The sequence below is a fragment of the Puntigrus tetrazona genome, chromosome 23 (genome assembly GCF_018831695.1).
Source record: "Puntigrus tetrazona isolate hp1 chromosome 23, ASM1883169v1, whole genome shotgun sequence".
Classification (NCBI taxonomy): domain Eukaryota; kingdom Metazoa; phylum Chordata; class Actinopteri; order Cypriniformes; family Cyprinidae; genus Puntigrus; species Puntigrus tetrazona.
In genome coordinates this window covers 7151081-7173187 of record NC_056721.1, presented here as the reverse complement: position 1 = coordinate 7173187, position 22107 = coordinate 7151081, and the positions used below count along the sequence as shown (strand labels likewise).

Genomic DNA, 22107 nt, shown 5'->3' with positions numbered 1-22107 from the left:
AAAGAAAACTGGACACCTTCTAGCTTTTGACTGCCAAGGCCAAAAAGCAGTTGGCTATGGCTTTAATTGTGTCTTGTCCACTCCATTTTCCACCCTCCTTTCTCCCCCGTCTTTGGCAGGCTTGTCGTTTGGAATCTACAGCCTGCAGGAATAAGCCAGAAAACTGAGTTACTGTCGCTCGTCGCTTCTATCAGCTGAGTTTCCTGTTACAAAAATCAACAGTTACTGTCATCTGCGAATGCTCAGAGGCGGGAACTCCTTTTCAGGGTCACATTTCACCTTGAGGGGATCAATTTGCACATTTTACATTTACATTTTCCATCGGTTTACTGGCATGCTGCTGCTTGAAAGATAAGTGAAGTAATTAAGGCAAAAGAAAATTAAATAAGACCTCGTTTTGAGTGAAATCTGCTTCTCAAATATGGCAGACAACCGAACAAAAAAAGTGCTTGTCTTTCTCATTCACCATTTTCATATTTTCGGCATCCTACAGGCTGTAGATCATTACCTATCTCTATTCTCTTCCTGAAGGTCAATGATCTTCTCTGGAGGCAGCCCATTAAAAGCTTTGTTGTGCTGCCTGCTTCTCCTACATATGCATCAGATTATCTCTTTATTCCAAGAGGTCGTAAGGACAATGTGGGATCGTGAAATCAGCAGCCGATTCCCCTTTCAGCTCTGGATTTTGCCGCTGGAGTTAAGTGGTTAACTGTCTTGGTCAGGGGTGTAAGAATTGTGTGAGAGAATTGTGCGGCTGTTTTAAAGGCATGTTACTTTGATATTTAGTATTTCGTCTTTTTCGGTGTTTATGAAATATTTCGAACACTAATATTTTATGCATAAAATGTAATATAATATCATTTTAAAATATCTCTTGGTAATCTTTTTATTTACGCTACTTAATTTTTATGTTAATTTAATGTTTACAGGTAGAAAACAGATCCACACAATTCTAAATTAAAACCTAACAAAATGAAAAATAAACGCAAAAATATATATCTGCAAGCAGCATTGGAAAATGTGACAATTATAATGCTAGAAAAATTTGTTAGACCTTTTAATGAATATTATTGATGATGTCATATTTACTGCATGGCATAAACAAAGTTCTGTCCAGTAAAATGCTCTGTTCCTCGCTTTTTTTACATACATGAAATAAGCAAATAATCTCTCCTATACTGCTGACAGTGAACCTCTTTATCAGAACCGCCATCCTCAGGTTCAAATATACCAGTTTAATTTTCTCCTTCATCACTCTCTGACTCTGGCAGGTCTGCAAACGAAGGTTGTGTTGAGAAATACTCCACCACCAAATGTGAAATATCCTCTTTGCTTTTAGGTGTACTTGCCCAGCTGTGATATTAACTCAAGGCTAATGGCCTATAGTGTTGTGCTGTGTGTTTGTGCATGTGTGTGTGTGTGTGTGTGTGTGTGTGTATGTATGTATGTATGTATGTATGTATGTATGATATGTGTGTGTATATATATATATATATATATATATATATATATATATATATATATATATATATATATATATATATATATATATATATATATATATATATATATTTTTTTTTTTTTTTTTTATTATCCTGCTGCATGCTAAAAATTAATATATAGTACTTTCACTCTCTCTTTAACAGTCAAAGACTGAGCATGTCATATTATTGCTGGAAAACCACACACACACACACACACACACACACACACAAACAAACAAACAACTGAACATTTCTACACTTTACACTGAAAGTTAACTTTTGCTTTTCCAGCATGGTATGGTGGGTTTCCAAAGATTAATAAAAGCACCCTCCGAGGGACTGTGAATCATTCCTTTCAAGCGCTTTCAGGGCCTTTATGGGCTCAGAGCCAAACAGAGAGAGCTTTTAGAAACACATTTTTCAAAAATGAAGTTCTGCAGGAGATAGACAGTTTTTCCTCCTGTGCAAACAAAGAATGTGATCATTTCATTAGCCAACAAATACTCTGGGTTCTATAAGTTGGGTAGACTCCTTTCTTTAAATAAAATAAATCCATAAATCGTGTAATAAAAATGAATCGGCCATTTTAAATAAAGAATATTTTACAATAATAATAATTCAAATAAACAAACTAATAAAAGTGCTGTATTTGTCAGTCACATGTATTGAAACAATTGACACTTGCATAATAGTACTAACAAATCAGAATGTTTTCATAATGACCATAAACTATAACATAATTGTGCATGTATTTATCTTCAATATAGTTAATTCAACAAATATATTTTGAAAATATGATTCCTTAAATTAAACCAAATAGACGCAGATATTAAATAAATTATACTATGACATTTTTTGAGTATTAAAACTGTTGCAATGCCTGAGCTCTTTCTTTCTTTTTCTTTTTTTCATCTATCATCGTTTTAGGTTTTGTCCATTGTATTGCCATGGAAACAAAGTTGTAAAATGGTATATAAGTGTTTTGCTATTTTTCCGCATCATATAGTTCACAGATCACAGCCGGAGTTCAGTGTGCTACAGTGGGATCCATAGTGATAGAGAACATTGAACTTTGCACAGCACTCTGGGATCAATGTTAATCGCGTGGTGACATGAGCAGCCAGTCCAATTTCCCTCCAGCAGCGCATGTGCACCAATTATAAACCAACAGAGGGAGGTGAGAAAAAGAGGTGCAGGTGTGTGTACAGAAGTCAGTTTTCAGGAAGTGTGCGCATGTTTGAATTCCTGTCCTCATTTGTTTACTCATTGCGGAACAGGATGCAAACAGACAGTGTGTATCTCGCCTCTTTTCTTCTTAGCACCTGTCGTGAGGAGGAGCTGGGACGAGTGCCAATCGACAGGAACATATTAACCAGCCAAGTATCTAACACGCGCGTGCAATATTCTTTCTTGTATTGCTTTGATGCAGTCATTGTTCACTTTATCTGTTTCGCACCTCATAATGCCGTTAAAATGTATTACTTTGGTATCAAACTGTAGTACTAGTTTTATACATACATGTTACTGAATAACCGGTTACCATATTCATATATCACACATGGAAAATAATACCATTATATCACCATACATGTTCAAAAGGCTAAAATGATGCCCAGACTTTACAGTATTATGTGTAGGTGTTGCAGACTGTAACGGGATATGATACTTTCATATACTTTCATTGTACAGAACAGGTTTATTGCTTTTGTCTACAAGACAAAGATCATGTCTCCATGACAACTTCAGTAAACAGCGCGTGCACATGTCCTTGGTGACAGAAGAGAGGAACTCGTTTGGGCTTTGTGAGGTAATTTTTATTTTTAATAAATCCTTAATACGTTTCACATTGTTTTTATGTTTGACCTGAGCTGTTTATAGGAATAGAGAAAATGTCAGCTTAAATGTTGCGATAGTTTTATTATTATGATTATTATTATTATTAATAATATTAATCTCAGTTACTGAATCATCTGAATCGTCGATTCGTTCACTGACCCTTTCTGTAAGATCTGTTCGTTTCGCCAGCAGGTATGCTTAGAGAAGTGAAGGGAAAGTATACGCTGAACAGATTTACACTAATGTTAGTTTAATACAGTTTCGTATTAAAAATGTCTAGTAAGTTTCATAAGTAACTAAATGTGCCATTTTGAAGTAGAAAGTCTAATTTCTTTGTAAAATGTACTTTTCAGTAACAGCGTTTGTTTTAAGTAAAGCTACAGCATGTTAGGTAGGTTTTGATGGATCAGTGCTGGTTTGAGATAGTCCTCTGCTGGTTTAAACCGGTTTAATCCAGCTCATGGCAATCTAAGGACCATCTTAAACCAGCTTCCCAAGTTTCAAAACCTACCTTTTTTCAACAGGTTCCCGAAACACACTGCCTGACTTTCATCTGTCCCAGACGACAGACTGGCATCGTGAAAACTATTGTGGCGATTTCTGTGATCTTGGCTCATTATCGATTCTGTGTTGTACGTGCAACCAAAGATAACGATAAAAAAACTGCATGATCATCGCTCCAGTATACTGCTATGAGTGGCATTTGCTGACTGACCGATGCAAATGCAACGTGGAATCAACACAACATGTCGCTAAAACATAAAACGGCTTACTTCAAGCTCTTTTTAGCATTTTTTTTTAGCACACATACATCTGCAAGATCACATGATCTGTACAAACCTCTTAAGGACATCTAATAGATGTCTATTTGACATCAAGTTGTTTCCAAATGTTTCAAATCTATCATTATTTGTTCGTCCTGTTTTATTTATTTACTTCAATTAAAGGCCCTATAACCTAGAAAAACATTCATGAGAAGCTTGTGAGCTAGATCGGCCAGATTTGTCCAGGGCTGAATTTTAACCCCAGTCCAGTCCTGGTCTGAAACAATAAGTATGTTGTACATCTAGCTACCTCAATCCTTGCGCCAGGCGGTTTGGCAGCTTACCTGTAACGCTACAAAGTCGTGGTTTGAACTAGTGACTTACGGCCTCAAAACCTGCCTGGGGCACAGCATCGCAGTAGCAGAGCTACTGCAAGCCATGTTTAGTGCTGGAAATCCATTTATCACTCGCTGAAACTGCCATGTCTTCGCGGAAAGGCATGTTCTTTGTCAACTTATAACAATTTAAAAATAGTAATAATAATTTGCTGTGCAGGACATGATTGCACCCACTTGTGGAGGTGAATGATGGCGGACGAGAATCTCGGAGCAGAGCTCGTGGTGAAGATGTGCCCTCAGCAGAGAGCTCGCCATTAAGCCTACAGCGAGCCATCCAAAGAAACGCAGGGCTGGATGGCAGCGGCGTAGGCAGCGCGTGCAGCGCGCACCTGAATAATCAAAAATCCCACCAAGTCTGCAAACTCACCGCTGCATGAGCGTCAAACTCAACTCACAGCACAATTAAAAGCCGCTGAGGGCGAGGATCGCGTTAGACAGCTGAGACAACACTGTCAAAAGCTGAAGGCAGGGAATTTCCTTAAAATAATAGTTGATTTTATTATGTGTAAACACTTAAACTTGCACTCAGTAATTCCATCTTTACATTACCTTGGCCAATATCGGTTTTAGGAGTCTTTACAATAGGTATACATGCATGCATCGCTTTTATGTTCTCAAAATATGTTTTTATATCACCATATTTTCCAGCGATTCTCAAACAATTTGTGTGAATCAGTTTTAAGATTCAGTCAAGATTCAGTCCTCTAAATCCTCTTTTTGCTTGAGCCTACTCTGCTCTGATTGGTCAGGTGGCCCAGTTTGTGATTGGTCCACCGCGCACAAATCTTCAGAAGCGATGGGCCAAATCTTTATTTTGAGAGATAATAACTTTATTTAGAGTGCACTTTCAGATTTACAACTTAGTGTGTGACTGAATGTACTTTAATGTCATTTCTAGTGAAACTTTTATGTCAATTATTTAAATACAGGTCTTTTTGTAAAGACGTATGTATAATGTTCAGGGTAGGACATTTAAAATAGAAGTACATTTTTTAAAAGTGTATTAAACTGTGTAGGGTACTCTCTTTAAGTACATTTTAAGTGGCATCTTAGTTAATTACATTATCTTTAAGTTCAGGTTTTATTTATAAGTGTATTTTGACCTCGCTCGTAATGAAACTGAACGAATCACCCAGATATATGACACAATATCAAAGAAAAGTGTCTTTAAACACATTCCAAAATGAATTTCTTGAATAACTTAAAAGCAAATGCACCTTTAATCACAAAAGCACAAGACCCCCTAAAGTTACTCAGGTGTGAACATGTTAATGATATAAATCTCACCCAATTCTTTGGAAGGAAACTCAATACAGCATTTGCCTTCTTGGAGCTTGCCTAAAAGTCTAATCTCTCTCTTCACGCAAATGTTCAGGAGCAGGAAATTAACTTAATGATTTCACGCCAGTCTAACGCGCAGAGGGCTGTGCGCCTGGAGGAGCTGCTCCCTGCGAGAGAGAGGAAGATAAACCACGCAGACTGCATGGACCAATTACAGGTGGATATATTTGCCTAAAACGTCAAAAATCTCATAGATCGCTTTTTCTTGTCTTGTGTAATTAATGTAAATATCCTGCTATGGAAACGCCAAGCGAGAACCTAAAACGTTTTACACTAGCAGGAGGATTTATTTCCTTTCACACTGCTGTAATGACGTAAGCAGCTCCCAGCTGACAATTTCTCATCGACCGTCACAGTCCTGATGGCATCTCCTAAATAAGCATGACCAGAGAATCAGAGAGAGAGGATCTCTTCTGCATCTCCACAGCTGGAGGAACTTGTTCCTATACGATTTCCCAAGCAGCTGTTTTGTCTCTGACTTTATTTTATCCTTAAGCGTTTCTTCAATAATAATAATGAAAAAAGCATTTAGAGGAATCGCGGCAACGTGGGTTCTGCATCTGACTGCCCTTTCAAAGTGATGTTATCTGTAGATGGAAAATGTCAATGCAGTGTCAAGTGTCATCTGCGTAACATCCGTGATACTTGGTTCAACCGCTGCCATGCGAGACCCTACAGTGATGGGACTGACATTACTGCGCCGTGACATTCAGAGTGTTCAGGGATTCAGATTGATCTGTTATTGTGCGAGGGGCTCAGAAGCGCACACTTACATCAAACCTGCATGAGATCGGTCCTTTGGGGGCTCCATCAGCCGTTGGCTTTATATTAATGACAAGTGACGGGCAAATATACACTTGGAACTGTCCAGCTGAACAAGACCGAGACGTGCGCATGTTTTAATGTTAAGCGCTTTGGGCATTCGATGTATAGTTGCAAAATAGCATCCATTTAGAAGAAAGAAACGTGTGCAAAGGTTTGGAATGATATGAGGTGGTAAACGACGACAGAATTTGAATTTTGGGCGAACTGTCTCTTTAATTTGACTGCTCATTAAATGTTTAAGTTTCATTTGTAAGTCACTTGGATAAAACGGCATTTTAAAGACCTTCGAATGAAATTTTAAGCACCTTCTGTTGCTTACGTTTTCTACTGTTTTTTCTGCTCGGTTTCAGAGACGAAGAATTGAGGAGATCCTAGAGGATTAGAAGGGGTTGTCCATCAGTCATCGATGACTGAAGACTAAAAGGAATATATTTTCTGAGAATGAAAAGGCAGAGTATATTGTGGCCTTGCATGCCAAATCTTTATCCCTATGTTTGCATTGCACTTTAGGTAAAATGTCAATTTCACATTACTTTATTATATTTATTAAATTACAATTACGTTATATTGTAATATTGTAATAATATAATAATTATTATATTGACTGATTTATAGATGGGCAATATTAAAATTCTATGCCACTTTGTATAAGGTGTTTGTATGAGATGTTATTTTTTAAATTATAAAGCTATAATGTAGTAGCTATTATATTCTAAATTAACTTTTTATATTCTCATGTTTATTTTTAGTTAATTTCTCATATCATTTTAATTCGTTTTCTCTATCATTTTATTTTTAATAATATTATTTACGTATTTTTGTCATATTTCTTTATTTAACTTTTAACAATTTTTGTTTGTTGTAAGTTCATTCATCAACGCATTCAATGTAAAATATATTGAAAGTACATTGACCGGTAACTGATATAGTACTGGTATTCAGTATCAAGCAATTAATTCTGTTCGTTTTTAGAAATACTCCTTCATATTTGATCAATATCAGATTAGAGGACTAGGACTTCTATCTAAAATCCATTGTGCTGCAGTTCCAATAACCAGAGGTCTAAACCTCTGATCTTATTATATCATATTTCATAGTTTCTCCTATGTCTCGAGCCTGCTTTTCTTTCACGTGGAAAAACCAAGGGGATGCCAAAGTGGAGACTGGATGTTCAGTAATCCCATCTCAGCAGATTATGATAGAGAGCAAAAACCTATCTAGACAAAATGAAAGTCTTCAACTGAGGCACAGAGGCTTCCAGGGTGGAAAAAGCCCAGACTGACATTACCGCCAAATAGAAGAGAGTAAAAGAACAGGGCAGCTTGCCATGTCAGTAGCAGTCAAACACAGAGTGCTGGCAGCAAGGCTTTTTGTGCGTGAAGTGTCTGTGAAGCATCAGGGGTGAATCTGGCAGCGGGAGGTCGGACTTTGAGCGGATGATCAGCTTAGTAAGGCGTGAGTGTCAAGTAATAGAAGTGCCCTCTAATCACCTTGCAGATTGCTGACGTTACGGTGGAAAGTGAGCTCTTTTTGGTGTCAGCAGGCCTTTATAAATCATCATAGCTGTGTTGTGGGCTCTTTATAAAAATAGACCCGTTCAGCATTATGGCGATAACTCTTTTAGCATCCAGATTCTCATTTTGAATTTATTTTTCGTTGGTTTTGCTTTCTTAAACTTGAATTTTTTTTCCATTGAAGGAACCTAAATAGTTAGCTAAGCTGCTATTATTAAAACTATCTTTAGCATTATAGATTATAGATGAATTTATGCACTCTGTAGAATATCACTGCATATATAAAACTTGGAAGAGCCTGGACATTTTTAATATAACTCTGATTATATCCCTCTAAAGGAAGAAGAAAGTCATATACACCTGTGCCTCGAGGGTGAGCAAATCACCCTGGGATTTTTTTTTTCATGGGTGAACTTTCACTTTAAGGCCCATTTTAAAGGGCTGTCAATAAGATATCGTTGCTCTCTGCGTGTTGTTATTGTTACTCTCCCAGCAACGCAGAACATTTCACTAACGTTCTCCGTCGGTTTACATTTTTTGTAGAAGCTCAAACTAAGCCTCCCAAAGCGCCAGTTTCTCTAGAATGTTCCTAATGTCTGTTTAGATACGCGATAACTATGGAAGGTAACCAACTATATTAGCATCCACATCAAAAAGCAGGGCAAGGTTATTTTTACTGTAAGTGCACTGCAGTGCTGTCTTCAGTCGCTTTAAGCGCTCTTGAAAAGCGAGATAGATTTTATTGGCTGCCAGTGAATTTTTATTTTTCTGAAAGTCATTTCAGAACGTGATGTTATCGTTACAGTTGTATTGCGGATTCTCTTAAACGCAAAATGACAATATAGCAATAAATAAATAACCGTATTGTTATCGCTGCAGTTATCATCCTTGGTGTGAACGACCTTGGCGCTGATATTTTGTTCAGTCCGAGGAACATCTGGGTTCTCCTCAGCAGAGGCAGAGTAAATAAAAGTCAGAATCCGACCTAATTATGGCTTGAAGTCATTATGTCCAGCATTGTAATTAGAAAGGAAGGAGAATTGAAAGATTGGTCAATTTCATGTCTCTTAGATTAAAGATGGGGGTGAAGCCGAAGATGACAGGAAGCAGATAACACAATTATGAGCAGAAAGCTGCTACTTCTAAAGGTGGGGAGAGAAAATTGCCTGTAGCCTTAACAGCATAGACTATAATTAATTACACCTAAAAGGAATTTAACTACCAAATGCTTTTTAAAGACATTCTTATTGCACCATCTAACTAAATGCTCTGCAAAGCAGGCGCTTTTAGCAGGATAAGCATTTAATCATATGATAAATCAAACTGCGGGCTTCTTAATAGCGTACAGGGGAGGGTTCAGCCCCACAATGAGGGCAGAGAGCTTTACTGACACCAAGTGGCCATCAGACACATGTCCATCCCCTCTGAACCCTCAGCCAGCTCCTACACACAGTCCCTGTAACTGCTGAAGGAACAGTTTACCAGCAGAGATGCAGCACTTCAGAGCAAGTTCACACCAGGATGCTGTAGCGATGCTCTACTCTATCAGCAAAGCATCTCGGAATCAGACTCATCTAGATCATTTAAAGTTATCAAACTTGCATAATATGACAGCTGAGTTCTTTTTTGTCTAATATGGTAGAGCATTTCAGTTTCGGTAATCTTGCAGAAATGCCGTCGATCGAGGATTTATTGGGACGCGTAGCTCTCGCTTAAGTGTTTGGCGCCCCCTGCTGGATATGTACTATATATATATATATATTTTAATAAAAACGTGAATATAATCTATCAAGTAGTTTTGGTTAGAGTAACAGACACCCCGTGTAATTTAAGAAACCCCGTGTTTGATTTGGCGTCATTGAAGTGTTATGGACGCCTACCTGTAAAAATAACACAGACGCATTTAAGTTGAGCAGAAGTTACGAGCCGCATTAGAGAGGATACATAAAAGGAAAGGATGATTGTCAAATAATGGGCTGCGTAATATTTCACACAACGTAGGCCCAGTCAGCCTTATTCTGTGACTGAAGTAACAACCATTTCGTAACCCTCTAAAAGTGCTCTACTGTTAAATACGCGCTTTGTTTTATTATTTCCATCGACACGTCGTGCGCTACGTTTGCGCGATCACGGGAGGATCAACTTGAAAAGTTCCGCTTGGAAATGACAATTACTGAGAAGTCCTTCGTCAATCGACTGAGTAGAACTGTCTAAATCAGCGCATGCGCAATTCGTCCCCAGCCTGCCTCCGTAAGGGTGTCGATTCTCAAGCTGGAACATTGGAGGAAAAAAAGAATGCTGTATTTTACCCACAAAACAGCCCAAAACAAACGGATGTGCATCAGAAAACGAAACGGCTACCGCCCTCCAGATCATTTTAATGCCAAGATTGTAAGTATGGTCATCCTTCGCGTTTTAACAGCATAAACGTTGAGTTTGCCAGTGGATGGTGGGTTCTTTCCGTTTTTTTCCCCGAAAGAAGGGTCGTCCTCCGCGGATCCCAGTCTTCTGTGTGTGCATGTATTTTTTCCCGCAGTCTAACGGGCAGGAACTTACTTCTGTGGCTCGGCGAGAACGACGCTTTCCTAGAAACGGAGAGATTGAATGTCTTCGAGACCGACCACGGCGCTTGTTCGCAGTCGAGGAGGGAATGCCGCTTATCTTCGCCTCTCTGTTAGAGCTCGTTTCGCTTCGTCGGGATGGGATAGGTGTGTGTGCGGAGAGCTAAACTGAGTTGTCATCTGCCGTGAGGTGTATTTTGCGAGCCCCGTGCATGTCGTTACTCCAGGAGTGATGTGTTTTCAGTGTACAGTTATTACAGGAAGACCGGTGTGTGTGTGTGTGTCACGAGCAGCTTACAGGCTTGATTTTCATCTCAAATAAAACAGTTGCATAGCCCACTCAGTCGATGTTTTAATCGCTGCCTGTTAAGCAGCACGGGGCTCAGTTAGAATTGGTTTGGGGGGCATCTCGGTGCGACGGTAAGTGAAAGCTAACGCACGGATTATAGCGTTTGTACTAGGAGTATATTTTCAAACCAAACATCTGAGAAGTGGGGAGGATAAAGCCCGGAGTTATGATCCGCGTGCGTTTCTGATGCGCTAACCGCGTGTTTGCAGAAGCGCTCGGAACAAACCCGCGAACGCCTTTTCGCGTGCGCATTCGCGCGTCGTTCTCGTCTCCGAAGACGTTCTCCCGTCCCTTTAGCTGGCTGTGTAGAAGAAGCGCGTCCGCGAGGCGCGCGCGGGACGCTTCCGGTGAATGAATTGCGCGTGCGCGCGTGCTCGCCGCCGCGGTTGTCGCGTGGCGGCGCTTTGAACGCGTCCGCGCGTGTCGCTGCTGGAACCAGAGAAGACACAAGCGCGCGTGCGGGTCTGACGTCAGAGCGAGAATTCCCGAGGTGTTAGGGAGACGTTCGTGTCCGGTTTGTCTCCGAAGAGCAAGTCACGCCTGGGTGTTTTTGTGTGTGTGTGTGTTCGTAGGCATGTCTGTTATCGGACTGAATTATGCGTATCACACTGGACGCGTGTAACCTCCTCAGTTTGTGGTGACAACGAGCGGGTTTATATTAGCCCGAAGAATGACATGTTTCGAAACACCGAGTAAGCTTCCACGTGGGCACGCCAGTCAAGCTCGGCCGCTTTGATGTACCAGGAATCAGATTTAGCGAGCTTAGGCCGCTTCGTTTGTTGTACCACGAAGGACATTTGTCTTTCTGCGTAGTGCTGCGTTTGAAATTAATTATACCGCATCGTTATCTCTGAAAATGTGAGCAGAGATAGCGTGCCCGTGTCCGGCACCTAAGCTTTCTGAGAAAAACCCGGCCTGTCCACGAATAAAGCCTCGAAAAAGTGGCTGAACTAAATTTAAGTCAGCGACCGAGGACTTAGAGGGTTTAGTACTGCTTGAAGAAATTATTTCTTGAGCTGGATCGTTCCATGGACTTTATTTATTTATTAATTTATTTCTTCTTTAAATGTATTCTCATAATTTTTTTAGTTATTGTTTCATCGGTAGAGTTTAGTTAAGCCACGGTCCACGAACCTGCATGAACAGTTTTGGAGTTTGAGGACATTTTTCGTTGCAGGATATTCGATTGGACAAAAATCTGCATAGTGTAGGATGAGTCCTCATCACCCCAACACACACATGGCCAAAAGAGAAGCGTTTAAAGGCACAATATGTCAGCTTGTCATCATAAAATATCCCAAAAAGCGACTTGCACATTGTGATAGATTTCATGCAGTTTTGTGCATAACATATCCCAAAAGTAGGATCTTTAAATCAGAGAAATTCCTGGAACTTTGTATGGCTTGTCCTGGTCATTTGTTGCTTATCATTGGCGTAAAATCTGCACTATCCTCAGTTTCCTCAGACAGACACAAATGCTGCTTATACGTTTCATTTAAGGCTATCGCCAATAAAATGGAAATGCAATGAAATGAAGTGTTGACTGCACCATTAAATATAGATCTGCTCAGTGTTCTGCCATGATTCTTTTAGCGTGGTTTCACAGGCTTGCGCATTATAGCCAATCACGCGCTTGGCGTGTTGAACGATAGATACAATGGCCAATCAAGAGGCGTTGAATTCAGCTTTAGCGTAACGTAAGAGACTGATTCATCAAACCTTGTATAGGCGGCATTACTGATTAAAATGGAAGTTTTAATGGGAGCTTTATTTAACAATTTTCCAATAAAAAAGACTAGCTAAATCTGCCCACATCTCAACAACGGTAATCTTTTACATAGATTTATTTTAAAATAGAATAGAAAATGTCTGCGCTGCTTGAGTTGACTCATTACTTGAATATGCTCCTGAGAGTTAATAGTTTTCATGAATCAGACAACTTGACATTATTTCACGGTTCATTGTATTTTTATTTAATCAAGTTCAATTCAGGCTGTAGTGCTAGAAAAAAAAGCTAGAAACACTGTGCTGGTTAATAATTTTTTTATCAACAACTTTAAAAATGTCAACCTTTATTGAGCCACCAAACTTAATTTTGATCAAATGGGATTGTTACACTTTTCTCATTTTCCATCGAGTCGCGGTGCTTGCAGCTCGTTTTATTTACAAGGATGTGTAATGAAGACCAGGAAATCCAGCTCTCTGGTGCTTCTCTTTCTATTTACTCACTCAAGTCCCGTATTAAGGACTTTAATATTGAGTTTATGCCCGATAACAGATGTCAATATGTCGTCGTTTTAGTCTAATTTTACATGCGCTGACCTCTAAAGACATACCTTTTAGTGATCTAAATGTGTGCATTGTTTTTTCGTATTTTTGCTAAAATAAATACGAGTTCCAGTAAGACATATGCAGAGATAGATATCTTTTACCACATCCTACTGCAAGAAAAAAAAAACGACAACAAAAAAAAAAAAAGCACATTCTGTCTGCTGTATAGGCATTATTCAACAGCAGTTCCTGAATGAACAAAACCAGAGAAAATAGAAAAGCAATGTGACCAGTCACTGGAGCAGAATCCTGAATAAATGATTCCCTTATTCAGGGCCTTTCAGGAGTTGTGCAGGAGTTCATAAGGGCCAGTCGTCCTCTCTGAAGCCCTAATTCCAATCAGAACAGCGCTTAGCAAAAACAGCTCCTTTTTTAAAACAAAAGTGAGTAAGCTGCTACAGCACGCAACCGTGCCATTTGACATTATACAAAAGAAGCTGCAGCTATTTACAGTAGCTTTTGTAAGTTGCCGTTGCTAATCGTCGTTTGCTTGATCAGAGACTTTATTTTGTTAGTTAGCTAGTCTTTTTGACCTAACAAACTGAGATTAATTTGAATGCACAATGAAAAAAGTTGAGTTATCTTTTTTTAGTTCTTCATTTGTTTATACCTGAAAGCTGTATGTTGATTTTGTATTTAAGTGCGATACTTTTTGTAGCTGAGAACACTAATAAGATGAAAAGATAGTGACACATGTTTTTGTTTTCTCGACAAATGTAAAAAACTAATCGATAGAGCAACCAGGTGTTGACTATTCATCAATAAATGTCTCTTCTGATGTGTTCTAGTTTAAAGTTAAACACTTTTTTTCTATTTTGTATTCTGTAGAAAGGCTGTTTTTAGATGTAGGCTGTTTAAATGTTAACTACTTATAAGCGAAAATAAAATTATTGGTATTTTGACAAGCTTTGTGCGTAAAACTGCGATTATTGATCATAAAAGATAAAAAGGGGGAAGGACTGGGTTGTTAAACTGTCTGAATATTATTAAAGGACAATTGTTTTAAGTGATGAAATATGGTGCTGCAATATCGTTTCCTTGCTGAACCAAGCACTTTTAAAGTAAAACTTTGTAGAAGCCCAGAAGAACATCAACGAACTTTTAAATAGAAAAAGTTGAAGAAAATCGGGAGTTAATTAGAACCCATCCCTGATAAAGACAGGCATCCTAGCGTTTTATTGATGGTTTTCACGAATGAGGGTAATGAGTAAAAAATGAATATGGGCCAAAATCACGATCACGTTTGATTGAATCACGAGGCTTTTGCCTACAAGCGCATCTGATTATATTTGTGTAATCAAATGCACAGCGTTAAATAAGATTTGTTTTAGAGTTGTTTATATCGTTTACTGTCATAACCCTGCAGAACAGAACTCAGTTTTGGAGTCCAGACCCTTTAGTTTACAACCTAAGAATTCGAGTGTACACATAAACAACGTGTGTGAACAAGGGCTTGTGCGCCATTGTTGTTTTATTGGGTTGATGGGAAAGGCTGGAGTGCAAGTCCCCAACAGATTAGTGTGGTGTCGCTGCAAGAAAAGCGGATTTTAAAAAAGAAGAAACCATGAGTCACTTGTGTCATTCTGGAGCCATTGTTCTCTCTCTCGCTCTCTTTCATCCTCTTTCCTCATCTTATCTTCTCTTTCTTTCCCAATCCTCATTTCTCCTCTCTGGCTTTCCTTTTTCCTCTCCTATTTCTATTTATCTCTTAAAATCTTTTATATTTAAATGTATGTATATATTTTATTTTGCTTTCTACATTCCAATACATCATGTTTTTTCTTTACTTTATTTACTCACCCATGCCGTCTAAAGCAGTAAGACTTCATACCGGTCACTATGTTCCATAAACAGGCTTCTTCCAAGCTTTAAAAAAAGTGACATAAAGTGGTGCATCATTTTTATTCTTTTTTCATTTTTTATAATATTCCAAGCCTTCTGAAGTCGCAGATTCCTTTGCATGAAAATAGATTGCAGAAATTTAAGTCATTGCTAACTAAAAATCTCACTGTTCTTTTCTTTAAATCATTCGTTCAATTCAGTGAATCTTTAAAAAATTCAGTAAAAAATTAATTGATGATTTAGACAGATTGTGTTTTAGTATTCAGCTGACTAGGTTATTCAGTTGCAGCGATTCTCAAATGGCTGATGGGAAGATCATTTTAATTCTCAAGTAATGATTTGGTCTGTTTCTCTTACAATTCTATTGCATATCTCCATATGATGAGTGGAGTCCCATGAACCCTTTTTTGATTTTTGTAAGAACAGTTCAAAAAAACAATAAACAATCTGTCATTAATTACTCACATCATGTTGGTCCAAACACACGAGTCCTGCAATCATCTTCAGAACACAAATTAAGATATTTTTTGATTGAATCCAAATTGTTGAAAAATGTTTGAGTGAATTATCGCTTTAAATGTTTATTGTGCATTTATTTTGAAACTTGAAAACTTTATTCTCCATTCTATATGTAAATTCATGAGAAGAGCAAACAGTGCACGCTTCTTCAAAATATCTTCTTTTTTTATGTTCAGAGAGAAAGAAAGTCCCACACAGGTTTGGAACAACATAAATGATGAGAGACTATTCATTTTGGGCCTAAAATAAAATAAAAATCAAGTTTCCAAATGCAATCTCGGAATATATCCGTCACTGAAACATCACATTGTGTCTGTGGAGAGGCTGGCCGATTAAACACCACTCTCCTACTTTGAGCGCTCATGCGTTTTCGCCTTCCGTCTCTGCTTTTTCTTACGCATGTCCTCGTTAACGTCCACTTTCTTCCCAGTCTTCTGTTGACCGAAGCTTCTTTTTCATGTGGTAGCTCATTCCTCCTCTCCTCCTTCACAGTGTCAAAGGGAAGTAGGAGATTTGTACATAACCGAGCTAAAGAGTGCCTTTAGTTCCCTACGCAAATACTAGGCCTCAACAGGAAGATCTAGCAGAAGCGAAGTTTGACAATCCAGAGATATTTATCTACCTTCCCATCAAACCTGCAGCTATGTAAGCATCCTGTCTGATCCTGATAGTTTACTCGTTTGAACGGTAGTACGAGGGAAGTTGAAGTTTATAATAGTAGTAGCTGCCGCAGAAGAGCAATTGCATGTATTAATGTTTTAAATATGGATGTTAATTAAATATGATACATATTATTAAAAGTATAATGTTCAGGCATATTAAAGACCATATACCAGTTGTTCCATTGGGTCATGGACACAGGTGACCTTTTAGCTCGTTATCTGTGTGTATCTGAGGGTGGCACAGGATCGTGGCGGCTGGCTGAACATCTGGGGCTGATTTTATGTTACTGATTTGTGGGCGATCTTTGGCAGATCTTTTATTTCTAAATATTAGACAAGTTTAGACAAGCGATGCATGGTGATTTGGTAATGCTCGATTGGTTAAGTTCTTAAAATAAATTAGACGTCCATGGCTTCGATGTTTAGCGGGAGTCTATTTGATTTCTTGTTATTTCTACAATATTTTCTGTAATAGTATGGATCAGGATTAGGTAAAATGTTGATCCGATGTGAACGGGAACAAGGCTAATGCGCACTTTGATGTAAATAGACTGAAGCAACAAAACATACAAAATGTGTTTTGAGCAGGTATAGAAAGTCCAGAAAACATTGGTAGTGAAATTCAGATGCTGACCTATGACATACTGTACTTAATTTCCATTAATACTGGCAATGGCAGAAATCAGTAATTACAGCAAAAGAAAAAGTGCAATTACCACAGGGTTAGGTACGCAATGGAAATTAATAGGATCCGTTATAGTGCCATTGGAAAAAAGTGTGTGTGTGTGTATCCATCTTTTGTAGTGCAGTCTCTATAATATGCTTTTGATATTCCTCATCTAGTCATCATAAATATGAAGGTAATCTGAAAAATCATGGAGTTCATCGGCCAGAGGGAGTCCTTATTATGGGTCAAACTAAGTTATGGGAAGCTGACATGATGAAATGAGCTTTCATCAGCAAGTGCTTATGTCTTTTCACAGTGAATATGAGAAAGCTGCATGCATGATTACACACCAGAAATAAACGTAGCAACATAACTTCATTACATTTAATAATTTTATCTTAGGTGAGCATAAGGCATTTAATGGCATCTTATTAACCATAACTTCTGTAACCTCATCGACGTTTTGGAGTGGTATAAATGTGGAGGAGGGGTTTGGACCAATGAGAGGTGGTGGCTCAACTCTTGTTGTATCATTGCTCTTACATTTGGCTAGGACACAGTGTGAAAACAATTTTATGTGTTCGAGTGTTTTGCAAGGTGATTTTCCAGGATTTGTGCACTTATATTCTGTCCAAGTTGTTTGCTTGCCTTGAATTTTGCCTTTGTTGAAAATGTTTTTTTTGCTTTTTTTAATCTCCACATATAACGATTATTAAAAACCCGAACGTTTCAATGCCTCTGCTACCACATGCTAATTTGGTAGATGATTTACTTTGAAGATGCTTGTATGAATTAGCCTAATTCATAAAACATAAAAGAATCATAGATTTAACTGTGAGCATTTACTTGATGTGACTAATATAAAATCTATTTCTTCTTTTTCTCTCTCACTGCCCTCTTCTCTCCTATTTGTGTGTCTGTAAAAGGTCTGCATTTGCCCTGTAGTTCTGTGTTCCTGTGCTTTCCGGCCTCAGCTGAAAGTGTTTTGTGTGTAAGAGAGGTCCAGTGGCCTGCGAGGATGATATGCATGTCTCAAGGCATTTAACATCATTGAGGATTTTTAAGACTAGTAGGCTGCCCTCCGCCCGGCCATGATGGACATTCTGGTAACTGGCCTTTTTCTTTCATTACTGTTTGTGTTTGCGGTGTTTTTGTGGTAGTTCACTGGATTGAAGAGTGTTTTGATGTGCTTCGTCCATCAGGATTTATAATGTGTGACGTCCTGATAAGATAGTGACGAAAACTGTTTAGCAGCGTATTCAAGTCCTCGTAGAAGTTGCATTTTAAAAATGAGGTCACTGGATGATGCCACAGAACAACTGTTTGTAACTGTTCCTAGAAGAAACTTTCTGTGAACGGTTCTGAAAGAACCGTATTTATCAGGTCGAAGAACACTGCAATAATCAAAAGAACATTTTTTCCACTATAAAGAATGTTTTGTGAAATGGAAATGTTCCGTGGAAGCAATAGATAACAATAAAGAACCCATTCTTTCACAGTGGAATTGGACATTTTGAATTCCTGTATGAACTTCCTTCATGAAACTTGGAATATACTTTGAGAAAATACAATGGAAGTCAGTGGTGACTAAAATTCAGTTACCAAAACGTTTTAAAATATATGAAAGCTCATTTGCAAAAACATTTAAAAAAACTTTTTGACATTACGCTTTTTATTGCGTATTCAAATAATATAAATCATACCACAAATAGGTTGATTTGATTAAAAGTAATTATAAAACAAAATTAAAAGTTTAATTATTATAATGTTTTTTCCATATAAAAATCCCTGATTTCTAGCAAAAACAGATATCTCCACATTTCATGTTTTAGAGTAAAAAAACACTTATTTTAATCTTTGTAATCTCTTCAAATGGCAATGTGGATGACTGACAAACGTTGTTTGTGATCATAGACTATATGGATGTGATTACCACGCAATACATAAAGTTTTTCCTCACCATTGTAAAGAGCTCTTTTTTTCAAGGATCTGTGAAATCATTTCAGCTTTATTTCCCTTTTGCACCCCTGAAGAAAATATCACTGGCCTAATTATCCATCCTCGATCAACTTCGATCGACTTCAGTGTTGGGGGTAACAGATTACAAGTAATTATTTTTATGCAACTTGCATTCCTCATTATTGTGTATGCATTACTTTTAAAATGAACTTTGAAAAGTAGCCTTATCACCTAACCTGAATACAGCGCAGCTGATTGGCTCAAATGCACTTCTGACTCTGTTCCAAAACACCTAGAGCACTTGTCGGCTTCTGCAGTAAAGTCGCAGTGTCTTTAGGAATTGGCAGTGGTCTTTGATGTAGTGGATTTTTACAGCTACCAGCTTTTTTGACAAACTGGTTTTGGGTTCAGATCATACTATGTGTGGAGAATAACGTACAGCAATTAAGCTCCTTTTTTTACAGTGGTGTTTGCTCGTGATAGGGAGAGGGAAAGAAAAGGCATACAATGTAAATAAATAACCTGAGGGAGGCTAAAAGGTTTTTGTGTGAACTATTTGAATGTTTTCACTTTTTTATGTAGCTATCAATAGGATTGAAGCATCAGCTCAGTCTATTCCAGAGGTTTTCCCTTCCAAATCATGGCATAAAATGCTTGAAACTCCCGTCTGGTCCTGCTCAGGCAACAGCAACTCTCTTGACGTTTAACGTTATTTATGTTTTCTTTTCTTCATTGACAAGAAGTTGTTTGTGTTTTCATTTGTTTGAGTATTCTGGGTACCAAGGAATTCTATCTCACTATCTTCTCCTCTCCACATATCCCCATTCCAGTATCCACTGCTATATTTATCCTCTGCTTATTAATCTTCTTTTTCTTTTTTGACTCCTTTCCTTTCCAATTCCACACACACAACACACCAATTCTATCAGAGACCTCCTATAAAACGTGTGATTTTGCTTTGAGCCTACATTGGGCCATTTACAACTACTTTTGCTACATCCCTGTGAACATGTTTTTATGTTTTTAATTAAAGCTCTAGGTTAACCATCATAGCATTTTAAATAATTTCGCTAAATTCCTGTCATATTTAAAAATATACTTCTCCTCAAAATCACACACATGCCCCTTCTTTGCTAGTCCTTGCTCTGTCAGTGCTCCCTGAACAGCTGAGATGGATGGAAAACAAGAGAGATCCAGAGATCTTCATCCAAGAGTTGAAGACTGCCAGGAAAGCTGAGACAGCACAAAGGGACAGAAAAGTAAAGTCAGCAGGGGGAGGATGGTAAGTCACAGGATTCATGGCCAGCCCTGCTGTGGCATCTGGATAAAGTTAGAGGAAAGTAAGATTTAGATCTAAAAACAGACAAGCAGACAGACATACATTCTATTTGTGTGTGTGTGTGTGTGTGTGTGTGAGGGATTTCCTCTTGTCTTTAACAGCACAGAGCAGCTTACTCATATCTCAAGAAGTTTATTTAGTTGAACATCCCTTCTGCAGAAGCTCCTCCCTGCTCCATAGCCTAAGTTTGACTCATATACTTCTATATAAGAAAGCTAGTTATCAGTGCACATTCTCTCTCTCCTACCTCTGCTGGGTTAAATTTCTTGCCTCAGGAGGTCCCTGAGTTTCTCACGCTTGATGCAGGTTGGGAGTGCTCACAGCCAACTCTTAAGCCTGTTGGTTTTGATACTTCTTTTTAGAAAACAAGCGGCTATGTCTTTTTAAAAAGAATGGAGGTGGAGTGGCAGCCCAGTGGATCTGGGCTGCTTTCTAAAAAAGCTCCAGGTTTCCAGTCTTACAAGGATTGATTCTCATGTGGGGTGTGCTGGTGATCATGGATGAACATTGCGGCTATGTTTAGAACAGAATGCTGGCAGTATACACTGTATACTGAGACATTTTCTTAGTAGAATAATGTAGTCAAAGGTTCAGATAGTTAAGCATGACCTGTCAGCCCTCAGCTAGATGCCATTATTGTGAACAGATGGGTCAACCAGTGATTCCAACACTTTCCTCCAGCATATCTGATTTATGACAAATGTTAGCTTAATATGAAAATAATAGGAATACCTTTTAAATTATTTACATATGATGTTAAATAATCAAAAGTTATAGAGTCAAATTAATTATTTACTATTTTAAAGTGAGGCACACTTTACAGTGAAATTCCTCAAGGAGAAATGCGGTAGATTTGAATTGGAAATTATGATCTGGAAATTCTCTGAAATTTCACCAGATGAATCAGTGTAATATTGGGCAGTGGACCTTGTTTATATGCAAAAATCCATAATGTGATCACTGTATGACTTCTTTTTACACAGTAGTACACTATTTGAATGCCACACTGTAAAAATGTTGACCTCAAAACATTTTGACCATGTGATCTAGATTTTCCATTGGCCCAACTGAATTTCAGCTCTGCCTGCACAATTTCTGTTGGGACAACTAATCTCCCTAATTAAAAAACAATACATTCAGGTGGGCAGTGAAAAACTTTATTGCAACTAGAAAATTTTAAGTTGGGAGGACAAAATATTTTTTTGACTGCATGTGAAAATATTTTAGTGCAGTCACGATGAATTGTTAAAAAATTGGTAAAAAAAATTGTCCGTTGTGTTAAGCGTGGACATGTATTAAGCACAAGCGTGCTATTTAGTCAATCCAGGGTGAAAAGAGAGCCTTTTTTGACAGGCGATGAGCTTAATATAAGAAAAATGTAGAAATAAAGCTAGAAGATTATAGTGTATAAAATGTTATATAGGAATATTTCTCTTACACAGACACATCAATTCACTCCCGAAGGCATACATTAACCCCAGGGGAGATGTGCAAGTGCTTTGCAGTGAATGGAGTGCACTCTGTGGACTCCAACATCCATTCCTACTGCCATTATAATCTCGAAAGAACCCGGGACATTTTAATATAACTCAGATTGTATTGCTCCAAAAAGAAAGAAAGTCATAGGGTGAGTAATTTTTTCATTTTTGGGTCAACCATCCCTTTAATGTTATCTCATATTATCTTAATTCACGAAATTCGAAAGTGTCTGTGTCC

At 38.1% G+C, this 22107-nt stretch overlaps 1 pseudogene; it reads left to right on the top strand.

Annotated features, from left to right (window-relative positions):
* Positions 1-10493: 10493 nt before the first annotated feature.
* Positions 10494-22107, top strand: part of LOC122329198 — a 27520-nt pseudogene continuing 15906 nt past the window's right edge.